At 47.8% G+C, this 24,265-nt stretch overlaps 1 long non-coding RNA gene across 8 annotated transcripts in view; it reads left to right on the forward strand.

The window, feature by feature from the left end:
* Positions 1-24,265, forward strand: part of LOC115939538 (uncharacterized) — a 47,024-nt gene that overhangs the window by 11,292 nt on the left and 11,467 nt on the right. For 7 of the 8 annotated variants that reach the window (XR_014144188.1, XR_014144190.1, XR_014144186.1 and 4 more), the window contains one exon: positions 16,238-16,603. The exons of the other annotated variant lie outside the window; for it this stretch is intronic. This is a non-coding gene — a long non-coding RNA (uncharacterized LOC115939538). Of the gene's footprint in view, positions 1-16,237; positions 16,604-24,265 lie in introns of those variants that run through there. 8 annotated transcript variants of the gene reach the window in all.

The following is a 24,265-nucleotide window of genomic DNA, read 5'->3' on the forward strand; positions in this document are numbered from 1 at the left end:
CGTGCCTGCCTTCCCTTACCAGCTGGACACATCACCATTCTATTTTTCTATTGGTTGTGACTGAAGTAGCTTGAGGTCAATTATTTCCCCAGCAATTGACAAAGAATCTTGACGAAGAGGAAAGTGACATTGTCCCTTAAACAACACTGCTCCCTCCTCCCCCTGCCCTCCCGGTTGAGAGGAGGACAGACTTTCCTTATGCAAACAGCCCAGCAGGGCAGTGGCGGTGGGGTCTGTGGAAGTGCGTGGGTAACATATGGTAAGTGGAGAAAATATTTATATTCATGGGGAAAGAGCAGGAGAAGATCCAAAGAAGGTCATTCCACAGAGATTTCAAGCGGGAGACCCGCAGACTTGATATTCTGTCTTTGGCCTGGATACAACAGAGAATTTAGAGTTCTGTTTTGTTTTGTGGCATTCCCACCACCTGTGCTCTCTGAACAATCTGAATTGTTGGCAGTTTCAAAAAGGGAATATCCCTCCCCCTAAGCTCCCGGAAAGTATCACACTGGACCTTCCCAGGGCCCTGCCCGGCTCCCGCCGCTGCCTTTCCTCCCTCTGCCTCTGCACCCCCCCAAGGCCAGAATTCAAGCCGCTCTCTGGGCGCTGGTGCCTTGGGCCCGTCGGCCTTTCTTCCCTTGTTTTGATTGCAGACGGGGTAGCCGAGCGCACAGGCAAAGTGGGCATTTGGGGCAACTGCTTCTCGGGGGGGGGGGGGGGGGAGGGTTTATAAATAATTAATCGGTGCTAGATTACTTTCTGATGAGCCACATGAAACCTCTAGGGCCTTCTCCGGTGCTTTCCGGCCGGCATTTTGCGTCACAGCTTCCTAAGAAAGGTAAAGGGTCCTCTTCCAGTCCCCAGTGGAAAAACTCGCGCCGTCCCGCAGGGCCACAGCCCAGCGCGCGCGGGAGGGACCATCTGCTGTCTGGGCGCGGGTCACGCTGCGCCGCAGGCGGACGCGTCCCCGCGCAGCTCGGGGTGGACAGACGCGCGGACAGACAGACCCACGTGCAATGCGTCCCGCGCCCCAGAGGTGCAGCTGCGCGCGTCGCCTCCCGCGTCCGGTTCCCTGGGCCGCCCCGAGACCGCCGGCGGAAATGTGCGCGGCCCCGCGTGGACAGTAGCGGAGGGCGAGGCCAGGGTCATTTCCCATCGAGCAGTCGGAAGTTTATTTCTCCCTGCTGGGGGTGCAGGAAGATGAGAAACTGGGTACTTTGGAGACACCCCCCCCAAAACGGCGTAGCTCCACGACGCCCTTCTAACTCTCGTTTGGACGGGGGCTCCTTACTCCTTACTTTCCTCCCCCATCCCCCAAATTCCAGTTCCCTAGGGGCGGGTGGTGAGATGGGGTACAGGTGCGTCTGGGTGCGTGCTTGGGAGGGGTCCCCCAGGGTCCCCTCGTGAGGCAGCCCATAATCGAGCGGCCGCAGCACCGAGGCCACGCTTAATGGATTCTTGCAGATAAAAGAGCCTGGCTACCTTTCTTTCCTATAATGGCCCCTGAGGCTAACGTCTTAAAGAGGAAACAAAGGGATTGTTTTACAGCACTGGCGGGGAGGGGCGGGGGTGGTGGTGGTTGGGGTGGGGGAAGACCCGCGCGCGGGGAAGGGGGAGGGGCCCCCGGCTTCTTAACCCTTCCCCTCCCGCGGCCGCCCAGGCCTCCCGAGCCTCGCGCTCGCACCCCCGGACCCCAACGGCGAGGGGGAGGCGACGCTGCTGGACGGGGCCTCCCCGCGACCCGGCCTCCGGCTCGCCTCCCCCCCTTCCGGGGCGGCTTTCTAAAGAGCCTCTGAAAGGGAGGACGGAAAAGGTCAAGGGGACCCATGTCTTGCGAGATGCCGTCTCTGGGGGGACGTGCCTCGCGAGCCGGATCGTCGGGTGGCCGTGCCGTCGGGTTTGGGACCCTCGGGGGTCGGCTGGCGCAGAGCGCACGGCGTGGAGACGCGGGGAAGGCCTCGCCGAGGTGCGCCCTGCACGGCGCGCGGGGCCTGCTCCCGGGCCGCTGTGCTGACGCCGTCGGGCAGGTGCCAGTGCTGGGCCCGCCGCTGGGCGTCTTGTACGGCAAGTTTTCGTTTGCGGACTGCAGCGGGAGAGAGAGAGAGAGAGAGAGAGAGAGAGAGAGTCGCAGTCGCATCTGCTTCCTGGCTTTTTGTTCTGGCTCCAGGAAAAGATCAAAACAATGGTTAAATAGCAATTGAAGACAAGTGATGTAAGAAATAAACAACTCAACAACAAAAATGCCCACAGGGATTTTTTTTTAAAACCTTTATTATGGAAATCGCACAAACACTGAAGGAGAGAAAAATGGTTTAATGCAGTGAGTCTCAAATTTGAGCAAGCATCCGAATCACAGAGCGGAATCCTCGGGAGGACCTGTTAAAACACAGGATGCTGCGCCTCACCCCCAGAGTTTTTTATTTAGTAGATCTGGGGTCTCCTGCTCCAGCCTGCGAATTGGCAACGTGTGAGAGGCCCCAGGTGATGCGGCCGGTCCGGAAAGGGCACCGTGAGGTCCGCTGGTATAAATTCCCTTACCTCGCCCGCCCAGCTTCAATCCGTGGGACATTTTCCTCCTCCTGTTTCTTCTGTCCCTTCTCCCAGCTTTCTGGTTTGCTGGAGACTTTTAAGGCAAATCCCAGACATATGTCATTTCACCCGTATGGATCATTTTTAATTCAGTACTTACTTAAGCCAAGAGGACTGAACGCTGTGAGACGTACTGGAAAACCCTTCATATGCTTCCAAGAAGCTCAGGCGCCCTTGGTTTTGGGAGAACCCTTCAGGAGTTCCTCACCTGTAACACTTTTCAGGTTCCCCTAACTCTGCAGGTCTTTCCAGCACGTTGGCCTGGTTTGGGGAGCCAAGTCCCGAACTCTCAGCTTCCTGGTCATTATCCTGTCTTGTCATGTAGTCCCATGACCATCATTTAACCTCAAGTGTTTTCCTAATGAGGCACCTTCCCCTAGGACTGAGCTTTGAACCACAGTGGTGGGGTGGCGCTAGTCTTCACTATGAAGCCTCTGCCTAGGCCACTCAACCCTCCCGTAGGCCCCTCCAGGAGAAGCCCCCCTCCCCCCCGTTAGCACCCCCCCCACTTTCTCATCCCCAACCCCCTGCAGTCCCATCCCCACACTCAGAGCTTTCTTAGGTTGTTCAAAAGTTCACTCTCTTGTATGTTGCTTGTTCTTTGTTTTTTTCTCTTTTCCTGACTCTCCAGGAGGTTGTACGAATTTCTCCTTTCTCCATCTGCTGCTAAACAAAGCCCTGGAGACAGAGTAGGCTCCTCCACCCCAGAGCTCTGTTCCTATTTTCATTGTGCCTCATCTTCCTATGTTTTTCTGCTTTTGTCAACCTGGAATCAGCTGTCACTTTTCTGTTTTCTCCTGGGTCCTTCCACTTGCTTTTGCTTTTCTAGCCTTCCTGAAGAAAATGCAAACAGCGTGTGTTTGCTCCCCTTTGGGTCCTTACTGCACCTAATTTTGTTTGGCCGTCCAGCAACCATGTTGCCTGCTGATGTAAGCACTTTCCCCACTGGTACCAGGAGACAGGGTGCTGGGGCAGGTTTTGGGATCGGAAGACGGGAGTCCCAGCACTGGTTTTGCCTTTTGATAGCTTGTCTTGCTGGATTCAACTGTGGGACTTCAGGTGTCTTCTTCTGAAAGGGCAAAACCACACCAAACCAAACCAAATAAAACGAGCTTCATCTGCAGAATGGGGGTCTGAATATTTCACAAACTCGTGAGCAGTGAGTGGGATGATGTCTGTGGCAAGCGTGCCCACAGAGACAGAGCCTCTGGCCTTGGTCTTGTCAATGTCTTTGAAATTTGCTGTCGTTAAAATCTGCTGTGAACAAGTGCAAAGGTGGAGCCCTTCTGATGGCTTTGGCGACTGTTGTCCCTGTTACCTGTCACCTCAGGTCAGTCCTGGCCCGGAGGTGCGCCTCTGGGCTAGTCTCTCCCTAAAGGCCAGTCCCTGCCAAAGATGATGGCACAGGGGAGCTTGGAGAAAGCGCCCATGGGCAGGGCTATGCAGGTGAAACTCTCTCCCTTACATTTTTGTGGCCTCGGTGACAGATGCAAAGGAAGTGATAATGCAGAGGCTGATCTTTAATGAGAGAAGGGGACCGTGGTAATGGAGAGTTCCCCATGAGAGAAGGGAGGAATTATCTGGCTGAGGCGAGAGAGCTGAAAGGAGGTTGTAACTACAGCAGTGGGTTGGTGGCACTCACTGAAGTCACCGTGCCTTTTACCAGTTGTCCCAGGTGCTGTGTTCCTGGCTGTTAGATAGACCAGAAATCCTCAGGGATGTCCGGGCCCCATCGGGTTCTGCGCGTAGTGGGTGGTCCTCAGGCTGCCTTTCTGTTGAATGCTTAGTCCTACTTCCCACCCCTGTGAGGTCATCCTGGGGGCTGGGCTGCAGTTTGGTCTAGAGATGGCCATGTCCCTTTTAGTCACCACTCTCTCTTGAGAGCCTTGTAGGGAATGTGGAATGGGTGCATTATCTACCTTTTCAACTCTTGGTGGTTCTTGGTTATGCTGACTCAAAACTGAGGGGCGGAGTGCCCTGCTCCCCTGAAATGGAACAACCCGACTCTCTGTTCTCTTTGTTGTTGTTGTTTAAAGCTGGGTTGGTCACAACAGAAAGGGGTCTCTGTGTAGCTACCACTCCTTAAGCGCACACGGCTGGGTCTGGACCCGGGAAGCTGGTGCTTTAAATCCAAAAGCAAACAATAGTACTGCTGGGAAGCCAACCTCCCCACCTCCAAGGTGAATGGGGCTGGCAAGTCCCAGGAGGGTTTATCAGGTTTGAGCTGTAGAAATGAGCCGTCAAAGGTCTGGTCCCCAGACATTGCTTCGTGCTTACAACCACTCTGAAGAAACCCCGGGCACCTGCAGTGTGTGAGGGGAGGTTTCTCGCCTCCTGTTTAGAGAGTGGAGAGACTGTTCACCAGAGCTTCTCAGAAAGAATTCAAGAGGCGGGCCAGGTTGGAGGGAGCTATTCCACCCAACCCCTGGTCCTGGGCTCGCTCTCAAAGTCACGATGTGAGGGTGGCTGGCTGGCAGGAAGGGAGAGCAGCTGAGGGAGAGGATGTGGTTACTTTGCAAAACCCTGTTCTGTTACAGGATCAAAAAAAATTGTTGCAAACACACTCGTGTTACAATTTAATAAACTTGTGGCCATTAAAACGGTTTGTGTGTGGGGGGGGGTGTGGGAGTGGGAGTACAGGGGTTCTCCCGGGTATTATGATATGGAGGGCCTTGTCCTCAGTGGCCCTTTAGTGTGATCAGTATAGTTTACCAAGAAAGAGAATCGTGTCTCATTGCATTACTTTGCTAGGGCTGCTATGAGCGAAGGACCACAGAATGGGGACTCAGACAGCAGAAATTTACTTTCTCACAGTTCTGGAAGCCAGCATGCTGAAACTAGGGTTCTTTCTAAGACCTTTCTCCTTGGCTTGCCGCCGGTCTTTCCCCTGCGTGTGTCTGTGTCCTAATCCCCTCTTCTTATGAAGATACCAGTCATATTAGATCCCCACCTAATGACTTCATTGTAACTTAATTACCTCTGTAAAAAACCCTACCTCAAATACAGTCGCTTTCTGGGTACAGGGACTTAAATCTTCAGCATATGAATTTGGTGGGGGGCACGATTCAGCCATAACATTCACCAAAGAGTCATTGTAGCCTACAACAGGGTTTTCAAGTTTAAAAATTATAAGGGTTTGGGGCGCCTGGGTGGCTCAGTCGTTAAGCGTCTGCCTTTGGCTCAGGTCATGATCCCAGGGTCCTGGGATCGAGCCCCGCATCGGGCTCCCTGCTCCGCCGGAAGCCTGCTTCTCCCTCTGCCACTCCTCCTGCTTGTGTTCCCTCTCTCGCTGTGTCTCTCTCTTCAAATAAATAAATAAAATCTTTAAAAAAAAAATCATGAGGGTTTAACTCTGAAAAAAAAATCACATGAATTAATAAGATTTTTTTTTTTTTTTGGTCTGAAAAAACCAGCTGAAACATGTGTGTGCCTTTCAGAACCAGTTACGCTGCAAGATTTAAAACACTGAAATATCAAACCAAGCCGCTTACGTTAGGATAGTGGGATCAGAGATGATTAGATTTGTTTCCATTTCATGAATTTTATTGCTCTTATATTGCCTTTATCATTAAAAATTATAAATGCAAGATGAATAGAGACATTGTGCATTTATTGCCCTCAGAAGCAGCCTATTCCAGTCTCTTCACTTGGGAGAAAGGGAACTGAGACATGGAAGATGGAGCGAGGGGCCACCCTCGGGCCCCCCAGGCCCCACTGTGCCCCACTGGGCAGAGAAAGCTTTGACTGCACGGAGGTAGTTGTGTTGGTTCATAGATTTACACAGGCTGACGGAAATAGACTGGAGGTATTAACTCGATCATCCTCTGATCCTGAGTTGGGACTTTTGCTACCTTTTCAGAGAATACTTTCCTTTGTTTGTTTTTCTGATAAATCTTGAAACCAGTGCAGACTCTTCCGCAGCCCCCACGATACACAGATGAGACATGCACGGCCTCATCTCCCTTCTCATCTCCACCCACAACACCCACACAAACAAGAGTGGAGAAGGGTTGAGTACTCGAATCCTTCCTGATTCTTCTGAACAGAGTACTTTATTCTTTTCTCTGTAAAAACAATATGAAAGCATCCTATGGGGTGCTGCTTGTTTCAACAGGAGGCAGGCGCGGCTCCCAGTAGGGCTGTGAGCTGGGGCCTCAGCCTCACGGCAGGGGACAGAGCTCCCTGGAGCCAGATGGGAATCCCTTCCCGAAAGGCAGGAACCGCACATCAGCACACATTTATCACTAGCAGCAAAACACTCTATCATCCAGATATTCGGCACCTGATGTGAGCAAACATTTGGGATACTTGAGCGTCTCCTGAAGGCCAAGGAGTGACTTCCTAAGTCAATTGTTTCCCCATTGCCATGAAAACTAGGAAGCAAGGATGTTTGGATGTTTATTTACAGGTGTGAGGAAGGATACGGTATTGTTTGATATGTGAAGGGGCTAGTGTGTTTTGTTTTTCAAGGAATTCCCCAGAGTCCTGAGATAGATGGGTTATTTCTCAATGACATGGAATCCCTCGGCCCGTTCCTTGCTGTCATGACCAAGCTTGCCATCTGCTCTGAGATACTCTGGGTCTGTGCCCAGGATTGTCTAGCAGAACTCACATCCGCTGCCTTTCCCAACTTTCCTCTTCCCAGAACCCACAAGTCCCCCCTCTCACACCCTCACCTGGTCCTGCATAACGTACTCTGGGAACATGATTCCTCACTTCCATCCCAACGTGGGTCTCCAAAGGTTTCCTGTTCTTGATTTGGGGTAGCATGATTAATTAGTCCCAAATATTTTCTTAGGTGATTTAAAAATTGTGGTAAAGTATACAGAACATAAAACTTGCCATCTTAACCATTTTAAAGGGTACTGTTCAGGGGCATTAAACGCAACCATCACCACCATCCATCTCCAGAATTTTTCCATCATCCCAAACAGAAGGTCTGTCCCTGTTAAATGGTAAGTTCCCATTCTCTCCTCCCTCCAGCCCCTGGTAATCTCTATTCTACTTTCTGTATTTATGAATTTGACTACTCTAGGTACTTCCTGAAGGTGGAATCCTCTAGTATTTGTCCTTTTGTAGCTGGCTTATTTCGTTTAGCATAATGCCTTCAAGATTCGTCTACCTCGTAGCATAGATCAGGATCTCATTCCTTTTTAAGGAAGAATGATATTCTATTTTATGTACATACCACATTTTGTTTATCCATTCCTCTGTTGATGGACATTTGATTTGTTTCCGTCTTTTTGGCTGTTGCGAATGATGCTGCTATGAACATCAGTGTACGAACGTTTGTTTGAGTTCCTGCTTTCAGTTCTTTGGGGTGTATCCTTAGGGGTGGAATTGTTGGATCATATGGTCATTCTATGTTTAACTTTTTGAGGAACCACCAGCCCCAGATCACTTTTGAACACCATAGAGCATGCTCCCCGAGTGCCATTGTGTACTTATTTGTGAAAGCAGAACCATTGTGTCTTAGGGACAGGACTTCAGAGGCCAACTGGTCCACCCACTTCCTTTGCTAGATGGGACAGAATCGCACAGGGGAAGTGCTTCCTGGAGCCAACCAGGCAGAGGTGCACTCCAGTTCTGATAGTTGCTAGATCTGTAATCTTGGGTGAATAACTTAAACCCTCTAAACAATAGTTTCTGATGGGGAAAATATCTACTTTTGGGGGCTGTTTTGAGAAATAAATAAGACAATGTGGTAGAATGCTTGGCCCAGATCCAGTTGCAGGCAGGTCCTCAAAAAGCGGTGGCCACTGTTGTTACTGTGACCATATTTACAAAACTCTGAGGCCCAGAGAAGATAACCATAGTCTGGTAGCTTCTTCCCATAGCTGGTCCTAAATTTCTCTGTACGTGGCTCTCTTTATATGTCCATATATTATGATATAGTTCAAACTAAAATCCTCCTGTGAGCCTTGTTCATCTCCTCTGGAATGTTCATGGATATAGTTGGTTGATGATTCTGATCCTGCCAAACTATTTCAGGAAGCAGTGAGACTTAGAGTCATCCCACTCTGTTATCTACTAACCACGTGGCCTCGAGCAAGTCACTGAGTCTGGCGAACCCTCGTGTTCTGCCACAGTATGGTATCGCATGTCACACCAAATGTACAGGGATGTGGTTAGACTTGTGGAAAACACTTAAAGTCCCAGCACTGAGGCACTCCTCAAAGGACAATCTCCATACTTCATCAAACCAAAAGACTGTCAGGCAGTGTAACCATTACACAAAACGACGGTGCCATCGACTGTAAAATGCATCCCCATTTCCCAGATGTTCACATGTGAGGAAAGTGTGCATCCTAGAAAGGATGGAATACAGTAACTGCCTTTTGGTGAGTTCCTAAGTAAAAGGCAATAAGAGAGAAATGGAAGCTCGGAAAAGGCTCATCTTTTTGGAAAAGGAAGGAAGGAACCAGAGTAGTTCTCTTTCTCCTATGATTCAGTTGGGACCCACACCTGGGACAGCTCTCTTACCAACTCATGTTCACTGAATTCAAGGAGAGAAAAATTCTTGGGAAATGTAAGCTCAACTCTGGCACACAGAATGGAAGAAATGCTTTGGAGAAAAAAAAAGCTCTTTTTCACTTATCACATGAAATGGAACAGTGCCTTTGACTCATGCGTGGCGTTGGGCTGGTGGCTAGTGGTTTGAATGGGGAAAAGAGGCACCTTAGGTCTCCCCAGGCTAACCAAGTCCAGCTACCTCTACCCTTCTGGGCGTCTTACACAACGGACCCATTTGAAGGTTCCCACTGTAGGCGAGTGACTCACTTCTGAACCTTTGAAACACCAATTTGTTAGGTCTTGATAGAACTTCAGAGGTGACCTTAACAGTGGCCTAGCCTTGAGATGCTCATGTTCCCACAGCTGGTAGAGGAACCTAAGACTTCTGAATCCCTCTCCGGTGGGCACCTGGGCTCCCAGAGTTTTACAAAGATGGAAGATCTTATTTAGAGGTTGAAGAGGATCTCTCACAGTACAAATTGCTTGGGCCCAGGGCCTGCTGGATTGACAAGGGTGCTACTTCTTTTGGACTTAAACGTTAATAGCTGCGACCTATTAGCAGTTCTATGGTTAATGGTGTCTACTTCTGATACTCTCTTCACTCCTCAAACTGGTCACTCGCCGCAAGCAAACACTGAGCATTCGCTATGTCCCAGGCACAATTCTCATCACTTTCACAGTGAGAAAGGTCCTGTTACTGTTCTTATTTTATACACATTAATTAAGCATGTAATTCATCCAATGTTACACAGCAAGTTTGAACTCTGACTTTGGAGACTGAGCTCTCAACCCAACGCATTAGGGTATCCTTTGATTGACTCATTATCTCCTCAGAGCAAATGGAAGCCTTGATCAGATGGGAACACACTCAGTCTCCCTCCACTAAACTTACAACCCCCCCACATGTGCACCCTATCTTCCTTCCTTGTGCCTATTTGCCTTGTGCTTCTCCTCAGCTTCTTGAACCCTCTGTGCTGAGGGTCTCACGCTTACCTGCCTCCTTAAGGACTACCCTTGGTGACCACGTTCTCTCTCCTATATTTTCAACCTCTTGTCATTTACTGATTCCTTCCCTCCCTGAAGTATCTCCCACGTTGACAAAGAAATGGGATGCCGTCCATCAAACCTCGTCACATACCTACATATGTGTTCCATGCTTACTGATCGGGTGATGGCAGCCCCTACATTTATTGCCCCCCTTGCCTCATTTCTCATCTGCAATTCGGCAGCCACTTGAATGTGGTCTTTCCGACGTCATGGTGGCCTCTATGCTGCTCAATCCAGCGAACACACCTTAGTCCATATCTTTTTGAGCTCTGTCATGGCGCTCCCCACTCCTTCCTTACAGACGTACTTCTTCTGGTTGCTCTGATGCACCTCTACGGGAGGTGTTTGGGGCTACTTACTTTCTGTTCCTCCTCCTCTGGAAAAAGAGCACCTCGTGTTCTTTTGGAAACCCCCCTACTCTGCTTATGGGGCTGTCCATGGCAAAGCTAGTTTCCCTCAGCAACCTACCAGTTGCTCCGGGTTGGCTTAGATACCCAGCTTGGCAGGAATGCGAGTGTCCTTCTCCTCCTTTGACCATGGAGGGCTTTTCACGAGAGCAGCCATTCCTAATGTGTGCTCCCTGGACCCCAGGGTATCAGCATCTCTTGCAAACATGTTAGAAATGCAGGTTCTCAGGGGTGCCTGGGTGGTTCAGTGGGTTAAGCGTCTGCCCTCGGCTCAGGTCATGATTTCAGGGTCCTGGGGTCGAGTCCTGCATTGGGCTCCCTGCTCAGCTGGGGGTCTGCTTCTCCTTCTGCCCCTCTCCCCTACTCGTGCTCTTGCACTTGCACGCGCGCTCTCTCTCTCTCAAATAAATAAATAACATCTTAAAAAAAAAAGAAAGAAATCCCTCAGCCTCCCTCACCAATCTGTGTTTGACCAGTTCCCCAGGGGATTCTGACACATGTTGAAGTTTGAGGATGAGTGTAACACTCCTGGTTTTGTAGTTTGTTTTGTTTAAAGTTTATGGAAGTTTAATTTACAAACAGCAATGTTCACTCTTTTTACGTGCACAGTTCTAGGAATTTTAACAAATGTATACAGTTGTGTAATCACTATCACTGAGATGATATTAAATACTTCTATCACCCCCAAATGTTCCCTTATCCCCCTTGGTATTTAATCCCTCTCTTCACCCCAACACTTGGCAACTACTGATCTTGTTTTTGTTTCTGTAGTTTGGCCACTTCCAGAATATTGTATAAATGGAATCATATAGTATGTAGCCCTTTGGGATAGCTTCTTTCACATAACACAGTGCTTTTGAGATTCATCCACATTGTTGTATCAGTGGTGTGTTCTTTTTTATTGCTGAGTAGTATCTTTTGTGTGGATACTAGAATTTGTTCAATCATTTACTAGTTGATGGGACATTTGGATGGTTTCCAATTTGGGGCAACTATGAATAAAACTATAAACATTCATGTACAGACCTTTGTACGGGCATGTGTTTTCATTTCTCCTGGATCCATACTTAGGGGTGGGTTCTGGGCCATATGGTAAAAGTACATTTAACTTCATAAGAAACTGTCCGCTACTGTGGCTGTATTATTTTGCATTCCTGTTGGCCATGGATGAAACTTCCAGTGGTCCCATGTCCTCATCCACACTTGGTCTTGTCAGGTTTTAAAATTTCAGCCATTCTAATAGGTGTGTGCCTGGGATTTTTTTTTTTTTTTTCTTTTTCATTATTCTGTAGGGGATGGTGGAGGAGGGGAAGGTGGGTAGAGAGGTGACTCATCTGATAGGTGAGTTTGGGAGAAGGCCTATGTGACTCAGCAGGCTTTTCTCCTTCTGCCTGCAGAGAAAGTGCATTATGCTGCCACATGGCAAGCTTAGCTGGGCACGCTGTGTGTCCCAAACTGTGCTCTTGTAGGTAGCTGCCAGTTGTCCAGTGTTGGCTATGACTGGCGGTAACTTTCATTCTTAGGTGCAATATGAGATAGTCAAACACATAAACCATGTCTTCACTCTGGTACCCTCTTCCCTCCCCCCCACCACCTTAAATCTGACATGTGAGCCCTATTTGCCTGGCTCTTGCCCGCATCTCTCAATCACTTCTATATCTGGGGTAAAGAAGGGGAAACTCATCCACCTGTATCCTATAACTGGTTTGGTTTGGTAAGTGATGGAGGAGGAACTCTCCTATGGAGGTAATGTCAGGATGGAGCTGTTGGCAGCTCTTTGCCATCATGTCAACAGAGTGTGTGTGGCAATAAAGCCAACATAAGGGAAGCTGAGCGGGGGGTAGAGAGAGGAGAGAGAGATTGATGGCATTGCTTCAATCTCCCCAAGTGTGCCTAAAATATGTCCTGTGTTCTACCCCTCATAGTTTTGGTTATGGTGAACTAATAAATCTGCACTTATGGTTATGTTGGTTTGCATTGGGTTTCTGTTCCTCAGAACAGAGTCAATTTGGCATAAATGGGTGAGAACCCGGACTCTGGAGGCAGGCACCTGAGTTAGAATCCTTGCTCTTGCATTTACTAGATGTGTGACTGTGTGACCTTGGGCAAGCTATGTATTTTCTCTGTGCCTCAGTTGCCTCATTTGTAATATAAGAATTCTACCATGATAATACCTCATAGAGGGGCTAATACTTGTCATCCACTTAAAATAGTACCTGGAGCATGGAAAGTTCTTACTAAATGTTGGCTCTTATTAATACAACCATATTCTTAGTTTTCCTCCTACCTCGCGGGGCACTCTTTTCCAGAATCCCTTGAGACTCTTTCTTATCTACTTACCAACTAAATGTTAGTGGATCCTCAGGTTTCTGTCCTTGGCTGTCTCCTTGTCACTATACATTCCCCTTGGCTTTGGCTACTATCTATATGTTAATAATTACCAAATGTGTATCTCCAGTCTTGAGCTCTGTTTTGTGGCCCAGACCCATATGGCCAATTGCTTGTTTGCTATCTCTAATTAAATACTGTATTATTTTTTCTATTGAGGCATAACAAATTACGTACTATACACTTAATGTCTTAAACCAATATACATTTATTATCTCATGGCTTTCATGGGCCAGGAGTCCAGCTTTGGCTTAGCTGGGTCCTCTGCTCAGGGTCTCACCAGACTGAGACCAAAGGGTCAGTTAGGCTGTGCTTTCATCTGGTGGCTAGACTGGGGGAAGAATACTTCCAAGCTCACTTGGGTTGTTGGCAAAATTAACTTCCATGCAGCTATATGACTGAGGCCCCATCTTTTTACAGGCTGTTGGCTGGAGGCCATCCTCAGATTCTAGAGGTTGCTGGCTGTATCTCACCATGTGGGCCTTCTCAACATGGCTGTTCACTTCATCAAGCCTACAGGAGAGTTTCTAGTCCAGTTGGCTAAGAGAGAGTTTTGTAGGACATAATGTAATCACAGGAGTGACATATTCTCTTGGTTAGAAGGAAGTCATAGGTTCTGCCCACAAGAAGAGGGGAGCCCCTTCAAGGGGAAGGGGTTATACAAGGACAGGAGCACCAGGGGGTTGGGTCTAGAGTCTGAGTGCCATAGGTGTCCATAGCATTATCCACATGCCCCAAGAGGGACACATCCCCTCCTGACCACCCTGCTCTTCCATCTTTGCTACAGTAGGAAATGCACCACCCCCAAACCAAAGGCCAACACGTCATCCTTGACTGCTCCTCTTAACCACACTCTCAAACAACCAGTCATCAAGCCCTATGGATTTGTCTCCTAAACCCCACTTGATTCCTTCATTCTCTCTACCGTGTTTACTACAACAGCCTCCTGCTTGCTACCATTCTTTTCTTTCCACAGCAGCCAGTGATGTTTCTAAAGTGCAATTCTGGTTACATTGTACCCTACTTAAAACCCCCAATAACTTTCCATTGACCTCAGGATGAGGCCCCGATTCCTTAGTGGGGCCCATCAGACCCTTTGCCATCAGCTTCTCTCATGTCTCCAACTTCTCCCCTTTCTGGCCTGGGCACTTTCTGTCCCTTTTTTTTTTTAAGATTTTATTTATTTATTTGACAGAGAGAGACACAGCAAGAGAAGGAACACAAGCAAAGGGAGTGGGAGAGGGAGGGGGAGAAGCAGGCTTCCCACTGAGCAGGGAGCCCTATGTGGGGCTCGATCCCAGGACCCTGGGATCATGACCTGAGCCGAAGGCAGACGCTTACCGACTGAGCCACCCAAGCGCCCCTCTCTGTCCCTTTTGCCTGGAACACTCATTCCTTGCTAGTCCTACGCATCAGTCCATAGCTTCCCTGTCGTTTCCTTTGGGAAGCCTTTCCTGACTGCTTGACTCCTTAGTGTGCCCCATCCCCTCACTTTCCATGTGCAGCCCCTCACTTTCCATGCTTAGCACCCTGGGCTTCCATGTTCCCAACGCTCAGCACACAGAATGGAGAATGTTCTCATTTTCCACTAAACTGTAAGCTCTGTGTGGCTGGGGACGTCCTCTGTGGCTAGCACCATGCTTTCCACCCTGGAAGCCCTTAAATAATCGTCAAGTGAGTAACATGATAGATGGAGACTTGGATGGCAGCCTACCCTTAAAAATATTCCCACCCTTCCCTCACAGCAACATCTAGCTTTCACTCTTGATGGGCTCTGTTCCAGTTGGCAGACCATTTTAAATCGAAAGTAATATATTAATAGAGGCACCTTTGTTTCGGGTAATATTTCTTTCCTATTATGGCCGGTCCGGTCTCAAGACATTTCCTTGCTACTGATGTACTCCAGTGACATGAGTGCTGGGAGATCACCTATTTCCTTTTTATGTGATGTTTGTCCTTTTGCGGTGTAATTGGAATTTTGTAAAAATAGCTGACCAACTGCAGTACATATAGTTCCATAAACCCGCTGAGAACGGGCCTCCTCTGTCCACCCTATGGAGGGGCCCACACCTGCTCCCGGGACATTCCAGGAGACGCCCTCGTCCACTGAGAACAGAAGGAGCATTTGCTCCCGGAGCCCACTTTGGAGGACAGCTGAGGCAGGACCCAATCCAGCCAGGTCGGCCTGTTCCTGGGCACTGGCTCTGTTTTCACACAACAAGTGATTGAGCTTAACTGACAGGTGTGAAGCCCATCTCCGTTCACTCCTGCCTCGTAGGGATGAGGCAAACTCACTTGGGAGCCCAATTAGTGTGTCATGTTGGATGGGTGGGAGGTGGAGAGAGGGAGAGAGAGAGAATGTGTGTGTATGAGAGAGAGTGAGAGAGAGAGACAGAAAGAGAGAGAAAAAGAGAAAGAAAAAAATACTCCGGGAAAGTGAGAACGTGAGACTCAGAGAGATGAAGAGACAGAGAAATAGAAGGAGACAAAGAGAGAAGCAGAGAGCTGGGAGTCGAGAGATGGACAGATAAGAGGGCTTGGGAGTCTGCAGCCGGACACTGTTGGTGGCCTTTTAGTTGGGTTAAGTGCACACAAATGGAAAACGGGGTAGTGTAGAATGTCAGTCCCATCTGGAGGACCATGTGCGAAAGAAGGGCAAAATGCGCATCTGTAGGGTCGTTAGGATCTTGCTAATGGGCCGGGAGTGAATCTGGGGGCGGGGGCGCGGGCAGATTAGAGCGGGATCAGATTAGAGCTGGGTCTCCACGGCAGGATGCTGCACCCGTGGCCCTGGTCAGCTCTTCTGTCCAGGAGCCTGGGCAGATGGGAGGGGCCCACCAAGTCCTAATATCGCTGCTAAGATGGCAGGACCTCTTTTGCCTGGAGCCGAATCATTCTCTTGAATTTTTAGGGGTGGCCCTAGCACCCAGAGATGCTGGAAGCCCAAGTGAAGCCATTTTGGCCCACCCATTGGCCTGCGAACCCCATGGAACGGGCAGGATGCCAAGCGTGCATAAAGCAAGCGCCTTTCCTCACACTCTTTGTATGTTGAAGTCTATTACCATTTCGTCTTCACAACACCCTCCCGGGGTGGATACTCTTGCTGCCCCCATTGCACAGATGGGGACAGGAGGCTCAGAGAGGTCAGCCGGCGGCGGGCTCAGCACCCCGCTGCTAGTAGGGAGTGGGGCTAGACTCCGCCCCCAGGGAGTCAGGTGCAGAATCAGTGCTCTTCGCAACTGTCTGACCCATCCAGACTCAGCTTGCAAACTGAATTCAGTTATTTTTTTCAGAGGCCTTTCCAGAGAAGACAGAAGAGGCAGTGTCATGGGAAGAACGGACTTCCGGCCCTGGCTGTGCCTTCTCTAAGCTCTGAGATTTCCAGACAGCCTCGCTAAGCTTCGGCTGGGGCAGTGACTGAATGCACGGAGGCTGGAGCCAGACCATGCTGGGCTCCCACACCCGGCTCGGCCGCTTCCCAGCCCGGTGCCCTTGGTTTTTCACGTGGCCCATCCAGGGCTCCAGGTTTTTCCTCTGGAAATGAGCACAAACCAGGACTGTGTCCTCCAGGGGCGGTGAGGGTTAAACAAGCTCATGTATTTAACGGGCTTGGTCTGAAGGAAGCCCTCAATAAATGTTACCTGTTATTATCTATCAAATGGTGGCCCTTTCTATTTTATACGCTTATTGTAGGGACAAGGAGATAATGAATGTGAAAGTGCTTTGTAGAATTTTCTGCGCTGTGCGAATGTTCGATAGTGTCGTTATTAAACACCGAGTGTAAGGTACATGGAAGGGATGTGGATTAATAGCTTTAGCACATAGTCGGCAAGACAAGGAGACTATCATGGAGGGCGGGGTGGGGGGGGGAGGTTGGTGCTAGAGAGAGAGGGGCCAGGGAGAGGAGGAGGAGACAAGTACAGGCATGCCTTGAAGGTACGTGGGCTGGTTCCAGACTACTGCAATAAAGCGAACGTGGCAATGAAGTGAATATCACAACAAAGCAAGTTAAATAAATTTTTTGGTTTCCCAGTGCATATAAAAGTTATGTTTATACTATCTTGCAGTCTATTAGGTTTGCAAGAACATTATGTCTAAAAAAAAAACCAGTGTACATAATTTAAAAATATTGCTAAAAATGCTAACCATCATTTGAGCTGATTTCAGTGAGTTGCAATCACTGATCACAGATCGGCATCATATAATAATAACGGAAAAGTTTGAAATATTGTAAGAATTAAGAAAATATGACACAGAGACAGGAAGTGAGCAAATGCTGTTGGAAAGATGATGCTGGTAGACATGCTCGACCCAGGGTTGCCACAAACCTTCAGTGTGTTAAAAAATGCAATATTTATGAAGCACAATAAAGCGAAATGTAATAAAACGAGGTATGCCTGGTAACCGTGATACAGATAGAATAAAGGCAGTCGCACAAAAGAATTCCAACACCGCATTCTGGGGTCCAGTAGGAAAAGGGATTGGAAAAGGCTTAATTAAAAGACTAAGTTTCGAAAAGGATGTGAAAATCCATGCATTCAAGGCATGTTGAGTCTCTACCCTTGCCAGTCATTGTGATGGATGCTGGGGATACGGCGATGATGAAGATATTGCTTCCAGGACATGGTCTTTGGGTTGAGACTTCAACTGGGATCGGTTAGGAAGGGCATTTTAAGAGGAGGAAATAGGGCGAGCATAGGCATAGAGATAACACAAAAGATAAGCAGGCTGTGTAGAGCATTCGGGAGTCGTCTGTGGCTGGTATGAAGTTTGTAGAGTAATAGAAGATGAATCCAGAAAAGGAGTTTGGGGGCATATTTGGGCAGTTTTGAATAATAGTCTGTAATTAATTTGAAAGGCAAAGGGGAGCCCTTGAAGGGCAATAAAATGATAGCAGCCACATAAAGCCACTGTCAACTACAAACTCACATTAATGCAACTTATTGTAGCTATTTTAGAGATCATGTCCTAAATATAGATGATAGTGTATCCCAGAAAACACTTAATCAAAACATTTTCAGGGCATGAACATGTATATTCAAAGTGTTGGAGAGTAACATTAAGCCAACTGCAATAAAGCAATAACACCTTGTACTTTTTACAGATTTAGAGTAGCGTGCGTGTGCGCACGCGCAGACTGTATTTTAAAGTAAGTCGATTTTCCATTTCGAGGTATTTATAAGTGTCATTTTCTCTTCCAGCTCCAAAATTTAGTGTGTCAATATATAAAATTCAAGAATAAATGTATATGGCAGGGTAATTGTTCAAGAATTAAAATATATGCCAACAGAACATTGGCAGGCTTTATTTCATGACATTTGGGGCTCCTTTGCACTGTTTCTTTGCGGTAAAAGAGGTAGATTGAAGATCATTGCAAATCAAAGTGATGCTTTCAACTTTTGAAATGAACGCCAGCTTGTCTTTTTCCACTTTTCGTACATTTGCATAGATCTGTCAACCGAATTCTGAATTCTTCTAAGGGTAATCTTTAATACAAAGTTATGAACACCCGCGTACCACAAAATTGCTTTGCCCCTCTCTTCTTCACTTCCCACCCCCACTGCCCTTCCCGTCACCCTCTCTGGAGCACGTTTCTCTTGGAAGATTTCACAGGAGCTTCAAGAGATGGAATCAAAGTCTTAAAAACAAACCAAGAGCTGCCAAAGAGAACTTGCAAGTCAACACTGACCCCTCCCTGCCACTGACCCCTCCATGTGAGTTTCTGTGTTTAATTGCAATTCTGCTGACAGCTGGAGAAATGTGTTTTCAGATGTTTCCCAGTGAAATTCCTGACGCATCTCCTGGTGGGTTCCGAGTAGTCAGGTGTATTTTCTTCTGGGGTCCGAGATCCGCAGTTGCCTTGGGTGGGGTTAAAAGCCCCGCCCCTCCGCCCCGTCCCTGCCACTAGCCTATCTCCTTCAGTCTCGGAGATGGGCATTCATAGTGATCCAGTGGTTTGTTTGATTCTGATTGGCTGCCAGATGCCAGACGCCCGCTCAGGTTTGCAAGAACGGTCAGCTCTGCTCGCTATAGGTTACTCGCCACAACTGTCAAGGGCTTGAAAGAAAACAAAACCGAGGGGCAGGCAGGGTCTTGGTTTGGGGTATGTTCGGTTGTCTGTTATTGCTAATTCCGAATTAATAGCACAGATCAAGCCCACAGTTAAAGAACACATCTGCCTGGGGTTTGGGTAGCGATTCACAATATGTTTTTATTCATTATTGCTTTAATGATGGCTCAGAATTCTTTTGAATCGCTCCCAAGTAACAGGTGGTTTTCTGACCATGATAAATGCTAAATGCTGTAGAGGATAAGGCAGTTAGGCATTGTTTTCCTAGCTGTGGTTACACCTAGGCCCCAGGCAGCTTCTGAATTAGCAGCCTGCAACAGATTGGAATTCCTGGGGGACTCCACTTAACCCTTAGTTCTCCTGAACCTGTTTTCAGTGCGCCCGAGGGGTGGGGGCTCCGTGTTACACCCCGAGGCATAGCAGATGTACTTTCTGTATCCTGGGAGGTAGCAGGAGGGTTCAGGGTAGGTCAAAAAGTTAATATGTCAATGTTCTGAAGGGTGACGGGAGTGAGAACTTAGTGTGATATTAAAGATGATTTGAATTTAGATTTTTTTTTTTTAGAATAAAAGCATTCTTTTATATATCTGCAATAGATGGTAACAATTAAATAAGTCACACATGAATCATAGAAATTAGAGTGAGGGCAAAGACCTATTAGATCATCTAGCCAATTCCCCAGCTAACATAGAATTATTCCCCGCAGTGTTTTCGGGAGAGCTTTGTACAGTCTCTTTTGTAAGATGTGAGCAACTGGGGCCTTCATTATTTCCTTAGGGACACACTTTCCCTTATAAAAGGCCACAATGGTTTCCTCCTTAGCCCCATATTCAAGTTTTTTTTTTTTTTTTTTTAATGTCTGTATGTTATAGGCAGAATCATTTGCACAACAAGACTGATCAGAGGTAGTAATTATACCTACAGTTCTCCCAGAAAACCAGTGCATGTACTTGGCCTTCTGTGTACTCCCCTTTCTGGTTTTTAGGCTGGAATTTGCATCTTCCTTGGAGGGTGTGGTACTGAGATGTCAAACAGAAGCCTCCCTGTTTCCAGTATCACTATCACAAACCGGTCAGAGGTAACATTGACCTCCTCAATTTGAAACAAGGGGGAGAGCCGTTTTTGAAGCAATTCGGTTCAGACCGTTCATGTTTCCAGGGTAAAGAATACTCAGTCAGTCATCCAGGAAATGGCAACTGCTCAGAATTCCTCTCTCTGGAACAAACTGGTATTGTCTTTCCGGCATTGTTTGTGTTGGAGAGGCTACCAATTGTGCACACACATGACCCAGGGCCCCGGGGCAGCCGCTCCCGCTCCAGATTCTCAGTAATCCTGGGCACGGAGCTGCTGATCCAGCGCCAATGGGGCCGCGCACACACAAAGCTTCCTGCTGAGTTGCCACGGTGTGGGTCCCAGTACCCTCAAAGGGCGGTTTTCAGTCTAAGAGGTAAGATTCCGTGTTTGGAGAGTTATAGACACTAACAAGGATAAAACTCATGGAGTTCCAGAACTCAGGGATGCTTTGGGATGATTTGAACCCATTCTCCTTGCCCATTTCCCGTACTGTTCAGTAGAGGCCGGTCAACGGGCCAGGTACTGAGCACGGAAAGGGGGACCAAAGACTCAAGCTTCTGGCTTGGGGAGCATATGGATAGGCGAGGCAGGCATGTGTGCGGATAAGGGTATGAGTGAGGTAAGCCCACAGCACAGGGGAGTGGCATCTGAGAAAGCCGGGTGTTGGAAACTTCCCGGGGAAGCTGAACTTAAAAGGCCAGCCGACTGGAGGGAGGGGCAGATGGAAAGGAAGCAGGGATAACAGGCCCAGGCAGAGAGCCCTGTGGAAAAGAAGCAGGGGTACGGGCCAGTGTGAGCAGGCTGGGGGCGTCGGGGAGGCTGCAGGGGTGGGCCTGCCTGCCGTGCCAACTTCGACGGTCTCTGACAGGGGCTTGCTCGCCTTCTTTTGCAGATGACAGCAGCGTGGTTCAGAGGAGCGAGGTGCCTTGTCCAAAGCCATGAGCTAGGATTGGGACCCGCTGACCTCACTGTCTCAGGAAGACACGGCAGCGAATGTACACATTCAGGGTAGGTGTATTTGTGGTCTCTTGGAGAGAGCAGAAGGCCATGAGCTGCAGGCCCTGGGGAGCTCCCGAGGTGGTCAGAACCTTCAGGGATCCACCTCCAAGCAAAAGAGGCTGGGACCTCTGTGCCTCAGTTTACAGGAGAGAGCTAGGCTCCTGCAGAGTTCATCAGCTCATATAATTACTAAGAATGACTCATGTGGAGGCAAAACTGAGTGCTTTCTGCAGATTGACCAGGGCTGAGACAGCGGGCTGGGGACAGCCACACTGAGCCCGTGGCCATGGCCAAAGCAAATGCGTAGTTTTGCGGTTATGGCCTTCTAACAGGCATCTTAGCTCTTCCCCTCTCTTGAAAATTTGCTAGCCTGCGGATACCATGTGTCCTGCCTTCTCCCTGCTCCATGTCCTGAGAGGCCAGGCCTGCTACTTGCTGTGTGCTTATGAGGCAGAGGGTACGAGGCGGTGGTTTGGGTTGTCCTAAGGTCTAGACTCTGTCTTCCGTTAGGAAGACCCATCTGTGGCCTTAACTAAACTGTTCTGACTTACTAGTAATAAAGTTGCTGTTTCGAATAACTGTGTCTACTGTGAATTGATTCTGAACTCAGAAATGGAGGCGTTGTATTTATCACTGCTAATACTTGGATGCTATAGGATTTCATACCAACATTTGAGGCAGAGGTCAAGTGAGGATTAGGGTTGGAGTTGGGGGAATTGCTTACTGAGTATATGGTAGACACATTAGATTATAGGCTAAAAACGAAGATAAGCTCAGTGTCTGACTGAGATTTTGGTGAACTAAATTAGGGCATATCAATACAATAAAAGATGACAACATTAAAAATGATTATATGTACATCTAAATTGTTATAAAATATTCATACTCTATTAGAGGCCAAAACATATCATAAGACAGTACATTTGCATTTTTGGTTAAAACATACATGCATAAGAAAAAATCTGGAATATAGCCTAGAATATTTTTTTTTAAAAGATTTTATTTATTTATTTGAGAGAGAGGGAGGTAGAGCAAGCACGAGCTGAGGGAGAGGCAGAAGCAGACTCTCCACTGAGCAGGGAGCCGGATGCAGGGCTTGATCCCAGGACCCTGGGATCATGACCTGAGCTGAAGGCAGACGCTTAAGCAACTGAGCCACCTAGGCGACCCTATAGCCTAGAATATTAATAGATCATCTCTGGGAGAGAGATTATGTATAACTTTTTTCTTTTTTCTAATTTATTATGTTTTTTTTTCCCTAAAATGAATATGGATTTCTTGAGTAGTTAAAGAAAATGAAGGATGGTAAACATCTTGTCATACAAAAGAGAAGGCGTGGCAGAAGGAAATAGTGTTGGATCTGGAGTCAGAAAGATCTGGTTTTGCAGCCCAGCTTTGCTCCTATTAGGGAGATGGCTTTGCTACCCGGGCATCTTGTTTCTTAGGCCCACTGTTGAGGGCTCATGGCAGTACACAAGGAGACCAACTGTCTTCTGGAAGGTTCCTGAGGTCCACTGGTGCTGATGTGTGGACAGGGCTTGGTCCCCACAGCTTTGTGTGCTAAAGATCTTGATTTTGTTATCATCCTAGAGTGGATCAGGGATTGACTTACACTAACCAACTTCATAAATGACTCGTGTACATTAAATTCCATTTTAATTTTACTTGACAGTGGAGTACGGTGAGCGGGCAAGAGGCATAAGGATTGAGTTCTCCCTTTGATGCATTCTTTCCATGTGAGCAACTACATGAAAAGCCAAACTACAATAAAACCTTTGCTGGGTGAGCAAAGGACCTTTCACATATTCAACAAACGATTTCTGGTCACCTAAGATGTGCTAGGCTTTGAGCTAGGTGCTGCACAGGCAGAGCTAACCGAATTGACGTTTCTTTGTTGGGTAAAACAGCAGAATATTAATGACTATATAGGGTAGTAGCTAGGAGCTTTGGAGGCAGATGGTCCAAGACTCAAGCTTTTCTACCGACTGTAGAGACTTGGGAAAGTCACTTAACCCCTCTGAACCTCATATTTTCTCACCTCTAAAATGGAGATAGGGGGCCCTGGGTGGCTCAGTTGGTTAAGCGTCTGCCTTTGGCTCAGATCATGATCCCAGGGTCCTGGAATCGAGCCCTGAGTGGGGCTCCCTGCTCAGCAGGAATCCTGCTTCTCCCTCTGCCCCTCCCTGTGCTCATGCTCTCTCTCAAATAAATAAATAGAATCTTTAAAATGGAGATAGTACCCACCTCACTCATAGTCTTGTGTTGAGTATTAAATTAAATAATGTATGTAACAGCTTAAGTACAATGTTTGGCATATAGATGTGCTCAGTAAATGGTGCTATGACAACTATTGATATCCTATTTTAGCTCAATGCATCCATTTGCAACAGGTTCTACTGGGATTTGCTAACCCTGGGTCTTCATCAAGCTAATCTCCTAAGTTAGTACTTGCAGGGGTTCATCTGGCTTTAATTTTCTTGATTTTTTTCCTCTTAAACATCCACTGACCTTTCTGATTATTACATTTTTTTCCCCCTTTAAATATGTTAGTACTGTTAGTTAGGCCAGGGGTTGACAAACACTTTCTGTAAAGAATCTGATAGGAAATATTTGGGGCAGAAAGGAAACGGAGCAGAAGCAACAGGAGAAGGTGGGGCCTTGGGGCATCCACATCCCAGTGGGTGTTGGGGAACCCTCATTGCTATGTGGACAATATTTCCTCTGAAATAACAGTCCCATCCTCTTTCCTACACGTCCCCTACCTGCAGTCTCTGTTGCAATGCCTCAGCTCTGCCATTATGGGACAAAAGCAGCTGGAGACTATGTGTTAATGAACAAGCATGACCGTATTCCAGTAACATTTTATGGATTCTGAAATGCAAGTCTTATATAATTTTCATTTGTTACAAAATATTTTTCTTTCTGGGGTGCCTGGGTGGCTCAGTCGTTAAGCATCTGCCTTCGGCTCAGGTCATGATCCTGGGGTCCTGGGATCGAGCCCCTCATCGGGCTCCCTACTCAGTGGTAAGCCTGCTTCTCCCTCTCCCACTCCCCCTGCTTGTGTTCCCTCTCTCGCTGTCTCTCTCTCTGTCAAATAAATAAATAAAATCTTTAAAAAACATATATTTTTTTCTTTCTTTTCCCCCCAACATTTAAAAAATGTAAAAACCATACAAGC

The sequence above is a fragment of the Leptonychotes weddellii genome, chromosome 4 (assembly GCF_054177405.1).
Source record: "Leptonychotes weddellii isolate Sample4059 chromosome 4, ASM5417740v2, whole genome shotgun sequence".
Classification (NCBI taxonomy): Eukaryota; Metazoa; Chordata; class Mammalia; order Carnivora; family Phocidae; genus Leptonychotes; species Leptonychotes weddellii.